Source organism: Sciurus carolinensis, chromosome 9 (genome assembly GCF_902686445.1).
Source record: "Sciurus carolinensis chromosome 9, mSciCar1.2, whole genome shotgun sequence".
NCBI lineage: Eukaryota > Metazoa > Chordata > Mammalia > Rodentia > Sciuridae > Sciurus > Sciurus carolinensis.
Window position 1 is genome coordinate 38,185,337 of NC_062221.1, and position 15,325 is coordinate 38,200,661.

Sequence of the window (15,325 nt, forward strand, 5' to 3'; positions counted from 1 at the left end):
GTATAGATCCAAATGTACAAGGACTCAACACAACTTAAGTTCATATATTGTTCATGTTATAGACCAAGGCCTATGTGTTAACCCAGCATTGGGCTAGGTAGGAGTAGATGGACAGGAAATCTGTCTTATATTCCCATAATGAAAATTATTTTCAGATCAATTCAATATCTAAGAACTTTATAATCAGGTTTTTTTATTAACACAAGTGGTTCTATCCTTCCTTTTACAAATACTAAAATATCTACCTTGTTAATCATTCCTCATTAAAGAGTTAAAAAGTCAAGGAATAATTCCCTAGTCTAATTTGTACATGCCCCATGACTGATCACTTCCAATTAGTAAACTAAAAGAAGACTGAATGTTCTCTGTTCTAAGAAATGACCAAATCTACACTAATTGGTTATTTATTTTAGGTTACTAAGATAAACGAATGAGGAGCACATGAGGTAAATTGCATTAAAATAGAGGAACTTCTCATGTAAATCACCAAAAAAAAAAAAGTATCTAAAAATAACAATTTAAATAACTAAAAATAAAAGTGTGAGTCAAACTCCAGGAAATGTAGAAAGGCTGCTTGTTGTGTCTCTGCATTTCAAATAATGTTTAAAAAAACTACAAAAACAGACAAAATAGGAATGTGAACTTTTAGAGAGATATTCCTTGGTAAAATGGAAAACCCTCAAGGTCCTTAACTAGAAATTTCTTGTCCTCTTTATTTTAGGAAAGTCTCACAACCTTTCCATGCCAAGCCCTATGTTCATCGAAACAGGGTACCAATGTATACTTTATCTTTTCAAAAAGGTCAATGCAGTTCTGACATACACAAGTAAGAGGTAACTGTCATTTCAGATTCTGAAGCACAGGTGATTGCTCTGTCTCATTTGGCCCCTAAGAGTTCTTCTGGTGAGTGAGTTAGGGAGGGTCCTCAGTTAATGTTACCTGCAGGTAGTCAGTCTGAGGTGTCATAATGTCACTGGAGACACTGAAGTTCTCAGTCTCCTAGGTTGAATCTCAGGTTCCTAATAAGCAATTCAGTGGTCTTCCTATCATAGCATAAAGTTCTTTTCTATCATGAAAAGTTTATTCTCAAAAAAATTAATGTATCAAAGCAAAATGCTAGGCAATTATTCTTTTTGCCCCAGATCTCTGAGAAGCCTTATTGGGATGTGGGCTAAATAGCTGAAAAAGTGCCATTGGAGATATGCAACCTTTATTAGGTTTTAGTATCTTCATAGGTTTATTTTAAGGTAACTTAGAAGGCTCAGCTAATCGATATGATCAAGCAATGGGCTATGAAATTCTATTTTAAAGTAAAGCTGTTCTATTTAAAGAATCCAAACACAAATCAGAAACTAGTAAGCTCCTGTTAGTAATCCCCTTTATCGTTTTAATGACATTCAAACCGAGTCACAATGGAAGTTCAGAAATGAAAGGTTTAAAGAAGAAAATGTGAAAATTGGTTCTGCAGAGTTTCATTTCAAATCAAGTCTTAATGGCTGTGTTTTAAAGCCCTGATAATGGAAGTTCATAATGGACATGCTGACAGGCCTTTAACTGTGGTAGCAATAATGAGGTAACACTGCCATGAAGGAGTGTTGATGGCGGTGGAAAATATGGTGCCTATATTACCATTCTTGGTTGAAATGAAGTATCAGCATGATTATATCCCAGATAATCACCCCAATAGCTTCCTATTCAGACATTCTAAGGGTACCCATGGTTTCATTAATTCTCAATTTTGATGGTTCTTTCAGCAAACCAGGACAAAAGCTGAATGTCATAAAATAGGGATGTTTCCCCATAGCCACATATTGTTTCATGAAGGATTTTTATTGACATAGAAAAATATTCATGATCTAAGAAAAAATGTGGAAAAAGCATAACCCTGATTGAATTAGTTTACTAGGGCTGCCATAATAGAATAATACAGACAGAGTGGTTCAAGCTGTAGACACTTATTTTCCTCACAATTTTAGAGGCTAGAAGCCCATGAACAAGGTACAGGTCAATCTGGTTTCTCCTGAGGACTGTTCTCTGGCTTGCAGAGAACCAACTTTCTGCAATATCCTCAAATAGCCTGGGTGGTGCTCACTCCTGGTGTCACTTCCTTTTTTTTATAAGGATACTGGTCACATTGAATTAGGGCCTTAAGAGTCCCATTTTACTTTAATCACCTCTTTAAAAACCTAATCTCCAAATATGCTTTCATTCTAAGGTACTAGGGTTTGAGATTTCAACACATGAATTTTGAGGGGACATACTTAGCACCAATTATAAGGAGAAAGATTTTTCTCTGGCTGTATGTGTATATGTGTTATGACAAATTTGAAGAAGATATGACAAAAATTAACATAAATAAATGGATAGGTTGAGTGAGGATAATTTTATTTAAGTAACAATGAATAAAATTGTGTCATTACATCTCAGGGGAATATTAAGAAAATATATAATGATAAATCAAAGGAATTCTACAGTAATCTGTCTATATCAAAGATTATTTTCCTTTCTTTCCTTTCCTTTCAAACTATAAGCCATTTTTAAACTATAAGCCATTTCTTCAGCAAAAATCTTAGACCAAAGCCCAAACTGTAACATTGACAAGAACAGAACTATTCTAGTTGATGGAAGGTCATTTTCCTTGCAACCTATAAAAGATTCAGGTACATGGTAGATTTTTAAGTACTTTAGGGGCATGGACTCAGTAAGTCTTAATCATCTTTGAAATCTCTAGCATAGTGCCTTCAACTGAAACATATTAAATAAATACGTCAAAAGATAATATCTCATAACTATTCCTTAAATAAGAGGACAAAAGATATTGGATTGGATTGGAGTCCAAGCAATTCAATAAAAGTCCTTGTTCTCCTGAATCTCCATGGGTAACTTTCAACAATCCACATAAATTCTCTGTGCTTTGATTTAATTGTGTGTTTATAATGCAGAGGAAAAAATCCATTTTCTTAACAGTTGGCGCTTGTCCAAAGAGAGAATTATCTTTGTTTAAGAAAGTCTGTGATAAGATACTTGGGATAAAAGAAGATACTGAGAATAGGAGCCAAGGGGAGGAGGAGCAGGAGGAGAAGGAGGAAGAGAAGAGGGTGGCAGCTGAGTTTCTTTGCATACATGAGGGAGAGAAAGATATAAATTTGATTATTACTATTACTGGGGAAGTTAAGAAGAGAAAGAAAAATCAAAGAAAAATGAGGGAAGAGAGAAGATAACAAGATGATAAGTACATGGAGGACAGCATGAGATGATGTAGGCATTAGAAATTTCTGTGGCAGGGCAGGAGAAAGCCCTCATATATAATTTCAAGTTGTTTGCTGAAAAGGGTACAATTTGACCACTCATCAAATCTCTCAAGTGTTTGATAGAAGCTTTATCCCACTGAAGAACTTTATATTGTAAAAAACGTGTTTCTATCAATGGTTGATGGTAAATAGGGATGATGTAAAAGGAGGAGGGATGACTCAATGGGAAACAGCAAATCCTTCTCAGAGTGGGTGAAGGAGCTGAGATTTTAATCCATGAAGAATTTGGAAAAACAAAAATTGATGAAGGGCCTTGGGCTTCTGTAATCCGTGAATGATCTTATAAAGATGATAAGTGGTTTTGGTTTTCAGAATTCAGATGATATCTGAGTAAGATGTTACATGGAATATTTACTTTTGCTGCTGACTTTATAGAGTTACTGTATCATTCAAATGAGATAACAACAGCTAAAATTCATACAGGACTTACTAATGCCAGGCACTATTGGAAACATTTTAGTTATTCATCTAGACTTCACAAGAATGTCATAAGTTCTCTACTGTATATTTTGTCTGCATTTTACAGGAGAGGAAAAGCATAGAGAAGTAATTTGCCCTTGTTCATATAGCCGACAGGTAGTTGGTAGAAGCAGAATTTCAAACCTATAATAACTACACTATTATATTCCAGAATAAAATAATAATTTGTGAAAATTAAAGCATATTGTAAACTAATGTAAGGTTTCAGTTAGATTGAGCAGTGAGAGTTTGAAAGAGAGTGGGAGAAGTTTGTAAAACTTGTTCAATCTCTTTCTCATATATATGAAGGCATATGATATACTGTTTGGATATACATATATATAATGAAATGATTTTTTAACCTGTCCATCGTGTGTGTGTGTGTGTGTGTGTGTGTGTGTGTGTGTGTGTGTGTTTAGAGCTGGGAATCTATTCTCTAAGTAAATTTCCAGTGTACAGTACAATAACTTTATAGTCCTCATGCTATATATCGGGTTGCTACACTCCTTCACTCTAACTGCAATTTTTTAACTTTTGACCTACTTCTTTCTTTATCCTCCCCACCACTGGCCCCTGTCAACCAGTTCTACTCAGTTTCTATATGTTCGATTTCTGTTTAATTTTGCATATGAGTGAGAAATATTGCATATGCAATATTTTTCTTTCTGGTTTATTTCTCTTACAATCATGGTCTCTAGTTTTATCACTGGCAATATCAATCCTTAGTTCTTGTCTTCTTCAAAGAAAATTTTCAGTCAAGAGACTTAGACAGTATAAACAGTTTCATAAGATGAAATTACACATTGAAGTGCATAGAGTGGACATTCTCCCAGAGAGGAATGGAGTGGTGTTTTCCCCTTGGCTCATTTTTCTATTTGGTCTGGAAATCTCCCTTCTATGTTATGTACTCCAGGTTCCAGGTGCTCCACAGTTTCCCGCCAGGGCTTAGTGACTCAGTGCTTTGCACATGCTTCAAAGTTGGGAAGTCCCTTAGGTTGGCTACAATTTCTTTTAGTTCAAGAAGGCAGTACCTAGTGGTGGAGGAGGCAAGGCTATGAGCAGGGTGTCTTGTCACCCAGTAGGGATGACTTTTTTGACACTCAAGATGGATTGAGCCCTATTTTCCTTCCCCGTATCACCTTCATGTCTATCTACCTACTCTAACAGTTTCTTCTATGTTATCACAAATGGCAGCATCTGGGCTAGAGCACTTTCCACTGTGGCTACCACAGCCACCCTGACTGCCTGGGGAGTGACATGGGAAGGAAATGAGTCTCCCAGAGCTTCCTTGGAAGCACGTTTTCCTACTGCAGCCTTCCCACAGTAAGGACCATGGACAAAAATGAGCTGATACAGAAAGTCAAACTCTCTGAGCAGGCGGGCACTGTGGTGATGTCTGTGGCTGTGCGGGCTGGCATGGAACTGGGGCACCAACTCTCCAGCCATGAGAGAAATCTGCTCTGTTGCCTCCAAGAATGTAGTAGGTGCTTGCAGTTCTTCCTGGCCTGTCATCTTCAACACTGCCAAAAACAGAGGCATGAGAAGCAGCAGCAGATGAACAAAGAGGATCTTGAGGAGATCCAGGTGGAGCTGCAGGACATTTGCAATGATGTTCTGGGGCTGCTGGACAAATGCCTTATTCCCAATGCTACCCAACCAGAAAGTACAGTGTTCTTGAAAATGAAAGGAGATTATTTTAGGTGTTTTTCTAAGGTGACATCTGGAGACGATAAACAAATCCCAGTGATGAACTCTCAGCAGGCTTACTAGAGAGAGAAACACACCACTAGAGAGAGAAACACACCAGTTTGACTTGGTATGGCACTTAATTTCTCAGTCTTTGACTGAGATTCTCAATTCTCCTGAAAAGGCCTGCAGCTTGGCAAAATGGCATTTGATAGCATTTTTGCTGAATTGGATAGACAGTGGAGCCTTACAAAGACAGCATCCTGATCACGCCCTGACTTAGGGACAATCTCATTGTGTGGATAAAACCAGGGAGATGACAGAAATGCTGGGGAGGGGGAGAACTAATGTTTATCATGCTTTGTGATCTATTCAGTGTTACTCTGAACCCGGACAGTAATCCATGTGCAATTAAAAAATGGCAGTATTCCCTGCTTTTTTGAAAGCTGGATAATATCCACTCAATTTCATTTAATAAATATATTACACGTTAATATATTATATATATATGTATATTATGTAATGGAATATTATGAAATAGAGTCTTATTCAGCCCTTAAAAGCAAGGATAGTGCCATTCACACACACAAATACATACATATTAATGTTAATGTATTCATCTTAATTTATTTATTCATTAATGAGTTAATGTTGCAATGAACATGGGAACATGTGAAGCAATTTCCTTTCATAAGCGAATTGAAAAAGACACAAGTATACAGAAAGAAATTTTGTGTTTTTGAAATAATTAATATTGTTAAAATATTGACACTACCTAAAGCAGTGTATACATTTAATGTAATCCCTATCAAAATTCCAATGGCACTTTTCACAGAAATAGAAAAAAGCAATTCTAAAAGTCAAATGAAACCACAAAAGTTCCTGAATAGCAAAAACAATCTTAAGGTTAAAACAAAATAAAACAAAAAAAGAAAAACAATGTCGGAAGCATCACACTTACGGATTTCAAACTACATAGTAATCAAAACAGCATGGAACTAGCTTAAAATGAAACACAGAGCAATGAAACACAAAAGCCCAGAAATAAACCCCAGCATACACAGTCAATTAATTTTCAACAAGACCACCAAAACAATACTATGGGGGAAAGATAGTCTCTTCCCTATAAATGTTTTTCAGAAAACAGGATATCCGCACACAAAGGAATGAAATTGGACCCTATAAATTATACCATTAACAAAAATCAACTCAAAAAAGTTTAAAGACTCAAGTGTAAGATCTGAACCCATTAGCCCCTAAAATAAAAGTTCTTTGACATTTTTTAAATCATGGTACTGATTTAAAAAAAAAATTCATATCACACTAAAAGCTCAAGCAACAAAATAAAACTAAATAATAGAAACTATGTAAAGCCAAAAAATGTCTTCACAGCAAAGGAAAATAAACAGACAGCCCATAGGTTGGGAGAACATATTTGTGAACTGTATATCTGATAAGGGGTTAATATCCAAAATATATAAGGAATTCACCCAAATTAATAGAAAGACAAAGACATAGCTCAATTAAAAAATGGACAAAAGACCTGAATAATCATTTTTTCATCTCTCTCAAATTAATAATGATCTCATAGATTGAAGGCCATGTGTTTATCCCAGGTAGGGTCCTTTGGTTTACAACATTCTTCTACTGAGTATCTGGAGCTGGTACCTGGCACAAGAAATAAGGATCAGGAAGTGATTCAGACTGAAATCTAGCTCTGTCTTCAATATCAAAGCTGTGGACGCATGCTATAGCTACCCAAAGGAACACCTATTTAAAACTCACATTTAAAATCGTAGAGCTCAGTAAAGGGTGCTGATTCTCTCCTTCCTCACCTGGCAATCACCTACTTATCATTAAAAACTCCTTGATCTCCCTGCCCACCCACCAACCTGACCTTGCCCTCAGGCTCCTCACCCTGTACCCATTCTGGCCTTCTGCTTGAGTTAACCCTACGTGTCTTGCCCAACTCTCTTTTGTATAAGCCCTTGAAGTCAAGGGCTCATTTTCTCTTTTCTTTTTCCCCAAAGGTTTTATATTATTTTATTTTTTATGTTTTTATCCGTGCATTTCTGTTAGTACATATTACCTGTGGTCTCTTGGACATAATCATATATGCATGAAATTCATTTCAACCTTCCTATTCACTCCTATACTTCCTCTCCCAATTCTCCTTTCTATACTCTACTGGGCTTTCTTCCACTCACTTATTTTTTTTTTTTACATAGTGTTTTATAAACATAAAGGTAGATACATTTATGCATGCACATAGTATAATTGTATTAAATTCATACAGTATTAACTCTTCTATTCTTTCCCTACTACCTGCCCCTCAATTTCCTTCTTCTACTCTCTTAAAATTACTCCACTGATCTGCCCTCTATCTTTAGGTTATCTGACCATCCACCTTTTCCCCCTTACTTTGCTCTTGCTTCCATATATGAGAGAAAACATTCAACCCTTGAATTTCTAAGTCTGGTTTATTTCACTTAGTGTGATGTTCTCCACTTCCACCCATTTACTAGCAAATCCCATAATTTCATTCTTCTCTATGACTGAGTAAAGCTCCATTGTGTATATATATTACATTTTCTTAATCTCTTCACATATTGATGGTCAGTGGGTTGGCTTCATAACTTCACTGAGATGTGCTACTTTAAACATTGGTGTGGCTGTATCACTATAGAATTTTTATTTTAGTTCTTTGGATAAATACCAAGGGATGGGAGAGCAGGGTTCCAATCCTAGATTTTAAGGAATCTTTGTAACTCTTTTCAGAATGGTTGTGCTAATTTGCAGTTGCATCAACAATGTAGTAGTGTGCCTTTTTCCCACATCCTCACCTGCACTTATTACTATTTGTATTCTTGATAATTGCCATTCTGACTGTAGTGATATGAAATCTTAGTGTAATTTTGATTTTCATTTCTCTGATTAATGAAGATGTTGAAGATTTTTTTGTTCATATATTTGTTGGTCTTTTTCATTTCTTCTTCTGGGAAATATCTGTTAAGTTCTTTTTCCCATTTATTGCTTGTGTGGTTTTTATGGTGTTAAGCTTTTTCAATTCTTTATGTATTCTGAATATTAATCCCCTGTTAGAGGAATAACTGGCAAAGATTTTCTCCCATTCTGTATACTCTCTCTTTATGCCCTTAATTATTTCATTTGCTATACAGAAAGTTTTTAATTTGATGCTATACTACTTATTGATTCTTGATTTTATTTCTTAAGTTTTAGGGATCACATTAAGGAAGTCAGTGCCTGCACCAATATGTTGAAGTGTTGACCCTCTATTTTCTTCTAGCAGTTAAAAAGTTTTCTTTGTTGTTTTTGTTGTTGTTGTTTCATAATTCCTAAGTCTTTGATTCACTTTGATTTGACTTTTGTACAAGGTGAGTGATAGGGATCTAGTTTCATTCTTCTACATATGGATATTCAGTTTTCCCAGCATCATTTGTTAAAAAGGTGATCTTTTCTCCAACATACATTTTTGACTCCTTTGTCAAGTATCAGGTGACTATTAGTATATGGGTGTGTTTCTGCACCTTCTAGTCTATTCCATTGGTTTTCATGTTTATTTTGATGGCAATTCCATGTTGTTTTGTTACTGTAATTCTATGGTATAATTTGAGAACAGATATATTGACACATCCAGTATTACTCATCTTGTTCAAGATTGTTTTGGCTATTCTGGGTCTTTTATTCTTCCAAATGAATTTTAGCATGATTTTTCCTAGTTCTGGAAAGAATGCCCTTGGTATTTTGATGGGGATTAATTCGAATCTACGTGGTACTTTTGGTAATATGGCCAACTTAGTGATATTAATTCTGCCTATCCAAGAATATGGGATGTCTTTCCATCTTCTAAGATCTTCAATTTCCTTCTTCGGTGTTCTTTAATTTGCATTGTAGAGCTTGTTCACCTCCTTCATTAGATTAATTCCCAAGTATTTATATTTTTCAAATGGGATAGTTTTCCTGATTTCTTTCTCAGCAGAATTTCTACTGGAGTATAGGAAAGTTATTAATTTATGAATGTTGACCTTATATCCCGCTGCTTTGCTGATTTATTGATCAGCTATAGAAATCTTCTGGTAGAGTTTTTCAGGTCTTCTAGATATAGAATCATGATATCAGCAAATAGAAATAATTTGACTTCTTTGTCTATTTATAGTCCTTTAATTTCCTTCTCTTGACTGATTGCTCTGGTTAGAGTTTTAAAGACTATATTGAAAATGAGTAGTGAGAATGGGCATCCTTGTCTTGTTCCTGATTTTATAGGAAATGCTTTCAGTTTTTCTTCATTCATTATGATATTTGCTGTGTGTTTGCCATATATAACCTTTATAATGTTGAGGTAAGTTCCTTGTGTCCCATGAGTGGGTGCTAGATTTTATTGAAGGCTTTTCCTCTGAATCTATTGAGAATATCATGTTGTTCTTGTCCTTAATTCTATTTATGTGGTGAATTACATTTGTTTATTTGTTTATGTTAAAACAAACTTTTATCCTTGGGAGGAAATCTACTTGATCATAGTGTGCTATCTTCTTGATGTGTTTTTGAATGTGGTTTGCTAATATTTTATCAAGGATTTTTAATTCAGTGTTCATTAGTGATATTGTTCTCTCTTTTTCTTTTATTGATGTTTTTGTATGGTTTTGATATCAGGGTTATGCTGACTTCATAGAATGTATTGGGGTGTGTTCTCTTCCTTTCAATTTCATATAATAATTTGAGCAAAACTGAGGGTAGATCTTCTTTAAAGGTGTGGTAGAACTTGGCTGAGAATCCATTCAGTCCTGGGCTTATCTTTGTTACAAGACTTTTAATTGCTGTTTCAATTTTGTTCTTTGATATTGGTCTGTTTGATTCTTTATATCTTCATGGTTCAATTTGGGCAGGTCATATGTTATCTAGAAATTTGTCAATATATTTTACCAGAGCATGAATTTTCAAAAAGTTTCTAATGATACTCTAGATTTCAGTAGTGTCTATGGTGATATCAACTTTTTCATTGCTAATTGTGTTAATTTTGGTTTTCTCTCTTATTATTTTTTTTAGTTTATCTAAAGGTTCATCAATATTGTTTATCTTTTCAAAGGACTAAGTCTTTGTTTAAATGTTCTTTTTTCATTGTTTTCTATTCTAATTGTTACTAATTGCAGCTCTGATCTTAATTATTTCCTATCTTCTACTTATTTGGCATTAGTTTGTTCTTCCTTTTCAAGGTCTTGAGATGTAGCATTAGATTATATATTTGGGATCTTTCTATTGTTTTAATATAGGCACTCAAGGCTACAAACTTTTCTCTTTGAACTCTCTTTATGCTGCCCCAGAGATTTTGATATGTTGTATCTCATTGATTTCTAAGAATTTCTTCTCTCACTTCTTTTATGATCCATTCCTCATTTAAAAGAGTATTATTCATTCTCCATGTGCTTATGTGGTTTCTATAATTTCTAATCTCATTCCATTATGAACTGATAGAATGCATAGGATTATATCTTTTTATTTGTATTTGCTATGACTTATGACCAAACTATAATTTTGTATACTTTGGAAAAGATTCCATGAACTATTGAGAAGAAAGTGAATTCATCTATTTCAGGGTAGAATATTCTGTAGGTGTCTGTTAGGTCCATTTAATTTAGGACCATCTGTTAGGTCAGAAATATTTTTATTAATTTTATGTTTGGATTAATTATCTGTTGGTGAAAGGGATGTGTTGAAATCACTCAGTATTATTGTGTTTTGTTCTATCTGGGATTTAATGTCAAGAAGTATTTTTACTGGTTCTTTTTATTTATATATAAAACCAGGATACTTTCTGACATAATTATAAAGTTGTAGAATATAATTTGATCTAATTCCTTTTCACCTTTCTTTCTCTTCCTTGTTCCCCCATTCCCGTCCCCTCTACTCTACTGATCTCTCTGCTATTTACTTATAGTATTTTTAAAAATTAGTGTCTCATGGATATATATGATGGTGAGATTCACTGTGGTATATGTACATAAGAAAGTTAGGTTAGATTCATTCCACTATTCTTCCCTTTTCCTGTCTCTCCTCCCTCTCATTTCCCTTCATCTATTCCATTGATCTATTTTGATGGAATCTCCCCTTTTTCCTTTCTCTCTCTCTCTCTCTTTCTCCCCTTTATTTTGGATAACTTCTGCATATCAGAAAAAACATTTGACCTTTGATTTTTTGGTTCTGGATTATTTTACTCAGCATGATAGTCTCCATTTCCATTCATTTACCAGAAGAAGTGTTTTTTAAATGTATTTATATATGCACTGACATTTGGGCCATAAATATTATTGTTATATGTTCTTACTAGATTGTTCCCTTTACCAGTATTTAATGATCTTCTTGTTCCCTTTGATTAACTTTTATTTGGAATCTGCTTTTGCTTGCTTGTTTTCAAACCCCATTTTTATAGAATAAATTTTTCATTATTTTACTTTTTTACTATGGGTATGTTTGCCTATGAGATGAGTCTCTTACAAACAGCATATAGTTGTACCTTGTTTTTTAGTCCGTTCTGCCAACTATGTCTTCAGTTGGGGAACTGAGACCATTTACATTCAGTAGTATTATGGATAGATGTTTGTTGGTTCATGCCATTTTGGACTGTTTGTTATATTTAATTCTGTCTTAATTTTAATTTAGTTATTTTCTTTTCTGCTGATCATCTATTTGAAAGCTTTGGTTTTTTTTTTTTTAATTCTTCTGTGTACAGTATATCTTTAAGTCTTCTTGAAGTGCTGACTTAGTGGTCATGAATTATTTTAGTTTATTCTTATCAAGGAAAGTTTTTATTTCTATATTGGTTCTGAAAGATAACTTTTCTGGATATAGCAATCTTGACTGGCAATTATTTTCTTTTAGAATATCTTGGAATATCTCAATTCAGGTCGTCTTTGGTGTTAGAATCTGAGTTAAGAAGACAAAAGTGAGCCTTACTGGTTTACCTCTGAGACCTGATGTTTCACTCTTGCAGACTTTAATATTCTTTCCTTACTTTAGGCATTTTTATTATGATGTGGATAGGAGAAACTCTGTTTTGATTTTGTCTATTTGGGGTCCAAAATGCATCCTGTATGTTGATGTCTGTCTCATTTCCAAGGAGGAGAATTTTTTCTGCTACAATATCACTGAGGATGTTTTTAATGTCTTTAGTCTTTGTTACCATGTTCTCTTCTATTCCAGTGAATCTCAGACATGGTCTCTTGATGTGATCCAAGAGTTCTTACATATTTTGATCATGTTCTTTCCCTTTTTTGCATAATGAGTATTCAAGTTTATATTCTGTCTTCAAGGTCTGAGGTAGTCTTTGAGACCTTAAGTTCTAGTTTTTGTGCAATCTATTCTGTTGCTGTTACTTTCAAGTGAATTTTTAACTTATGTTAACTTATTAATAATTCTCACAACTGGAATTTTTAACTTATGTTTATGAAAAGTACTGATTGGTTTCTTTTCAATGTCTTTATTTCTTTATTACTTTGGGCTTTCACCTCCTGTATTTGCTCTCTAATAAATTCTTTAGATTTTCTTTTAGTCCACTGAAAATTTTAATAATCAGTATTTTATTGTTTTGCTGGAATTTCATCTACTTCCATATCTCTGGGTTCCATTGTGGGGGAAGTAAAATCCATCTCAGCTGATGAACAGGTATTCTTATATGAAAATGTAAATAAGCAGGTAACCCTCACCCAGCTAGATCATGGGTGGAATGAGATTTGTTGTTGCTTGGCCAAGTTGTGGATATTGTTAAGCAGTAGGATTTCTACTGTGAACTTGAAGTGTACCAATTACTTTTTAGTCCCTTTTAGAGAAAGGGGGAAGCAAGAAATAGTAATAATATTATCAACTGATGTACAGTCTTAAAATAGATGTCTTGTGTCTACTTTGACATCTATAACACTAAAGGAATAGCCAGGTCAGTATTTAAACAACTATGAATTAGATCAGACATTAAATAGCAGGTGTCTACTATTTCATACACTGCATTAATAATTCTCACAACTGGAATGATATAGGAACTTCATAAGCCATATAAATCTACCAGATAGTAGAAAAACCATTTCTTAAGTGAAGTTAAAAATAGGATGGTAAGGCAAGAGAAAGTTTGAAATATTTAAAAAGTGAGCAGAGGAGAAGTAGGAGATAAGTAGCAGATGATGGCTATAAAGAAAGAGGAGTAAAAAGTAGCTAAAAAATAAAATAAAAAAGGAACAAAAAAATTTTGCATATTAGTTGGGGAAGAGATTGAAAATTGGGTAATATGGGGAACAAAAACCAAGGTGCAAACAAATACAAGATCAAAACAATTCGAACATGTAAAATTTTACACCCCCAAAGTTGAACCAAATCTAAAAATAAATGGATAAAGAAGAGAGAAATTAAAATGAAAGAACAGTTATATATACTTATATAATTTACATATATGTATGTATACATATAAACCTATACACACAGTGAGAACACACACACACACACACACACATATACACACGATCATGCAGAATGGAAAAAAAGTAAAAATAAAACAAAATTTAAAAATAATAAAAATATAAAATTTATTTTTCAAAAGTAGAGAATAAAAAGGTAGGGTAGGGGAAAAAAATCCTTAATGAGAAATAAAGGAATTTTTTCACGGAGGTTGTCAAAACTGTTGGCTCATATGAATTTTCATTGATTATGCTGTTGTGTCATTCTTCACGTTTGTTTTTGGACTCTGTGACCCTTGGTTCAAGAGTTCAAAGTAGTTAAATCCCGCTTTTTTGTGTTTCCAACCAAGCTGCCAGCTGTTATGGCCAGAAGCCAGAGCTGGTTGTAGTAGCTTTTACTACCCATCTCCCAGTATGGGATGGGATAGACTTAGAACTGCTAACAGATGATGTACTCCCATATGGAGCTGATGCAGACTTCTAAATTGGAAGTTCCAGTAGTTGGAATTTAGTATGGGCTGACCTTTGGAACTCTGTTGGTGGTTATTTAAGATTTGATCTACACCCCTATTTCTGGGTGATGACAACCTCAATTGAGTTTCTGGGTCTCAGGGCCCTCCCCCAGATTCCACCTTTAGGATGAGAAATCTAACCCTCTGCAGGTTTCACTTACTCCACCACCAGGGATGTGAATTATTTAAGATCAGACCTGGAGGACAGATGCTCCTGTCTGACAGTTACTGATGTCTTCCCAATGCGCATATGAAACTCCATAGGAAGTCGACAGGGACTCTCACTCCTTGATTTCCTAAGCCTAGATCACCCTAGCCACAGTATTCTCTGTGCCTGTTTCAATTACTATAGACCAGGCACACTCTGAACCTCACCATGTTCTAAACAACTGCTGGGTCAGGCTGACAATTTCCTTTATGAGTTCCCAGTCTCCTGCCTCTGCTCATTGCCACATGGCCATTTAAAAATGGTTCCCACCATAAAACTCTGATTCCCATGGGACATTCCACCCCTCAGTTGATTGATTTTGAACTCCTTTCACTCCACAACTTCCCCCTCTGATCTATCTCTGGATCAGTTGAGATCAGTCCCTCTATTCCATAAGTTCCCCCGTGCCAATTTTATTCACTGTGCTTTCCTTTATCCTCTCCTGTGTTCTAATACCCTCAGCAGTTGACTAGCAGTGCTGAAATCCCCACCAGTTAAGCTGGTACATCTCTAGTGTAGTTTTTCTTACATTATGTTCAACATTTCTGACTTCCTGTGTCCATCTGATTTTTTACTGTCCATTGTTGAATTTTAGTGAATTTCCTTATTCCCCTACCTCACTGAGAAGCAGTCTTCCCACTTTTTAAGTCTTGAGCTGAGAAACTGCTGGGGGAGTGTGTCCTTCCTCTAATC

General features: G+C 34.8%; 1 pseudogene; it reads left to right on the forward strand.

Moving 5' to 3' along the window:
• The first annotated feature begins 5,102 nt into the window (after positions 1-5,102).
• Positions 5,103-5,804, forward strand: LOC124992410 (14-3-3 protein beta/alpha-like; annotated as a pseudogene).
• The last annotated feature ends 9,521 nt before the right edge of the window (positions 5,805-15,325 follow it).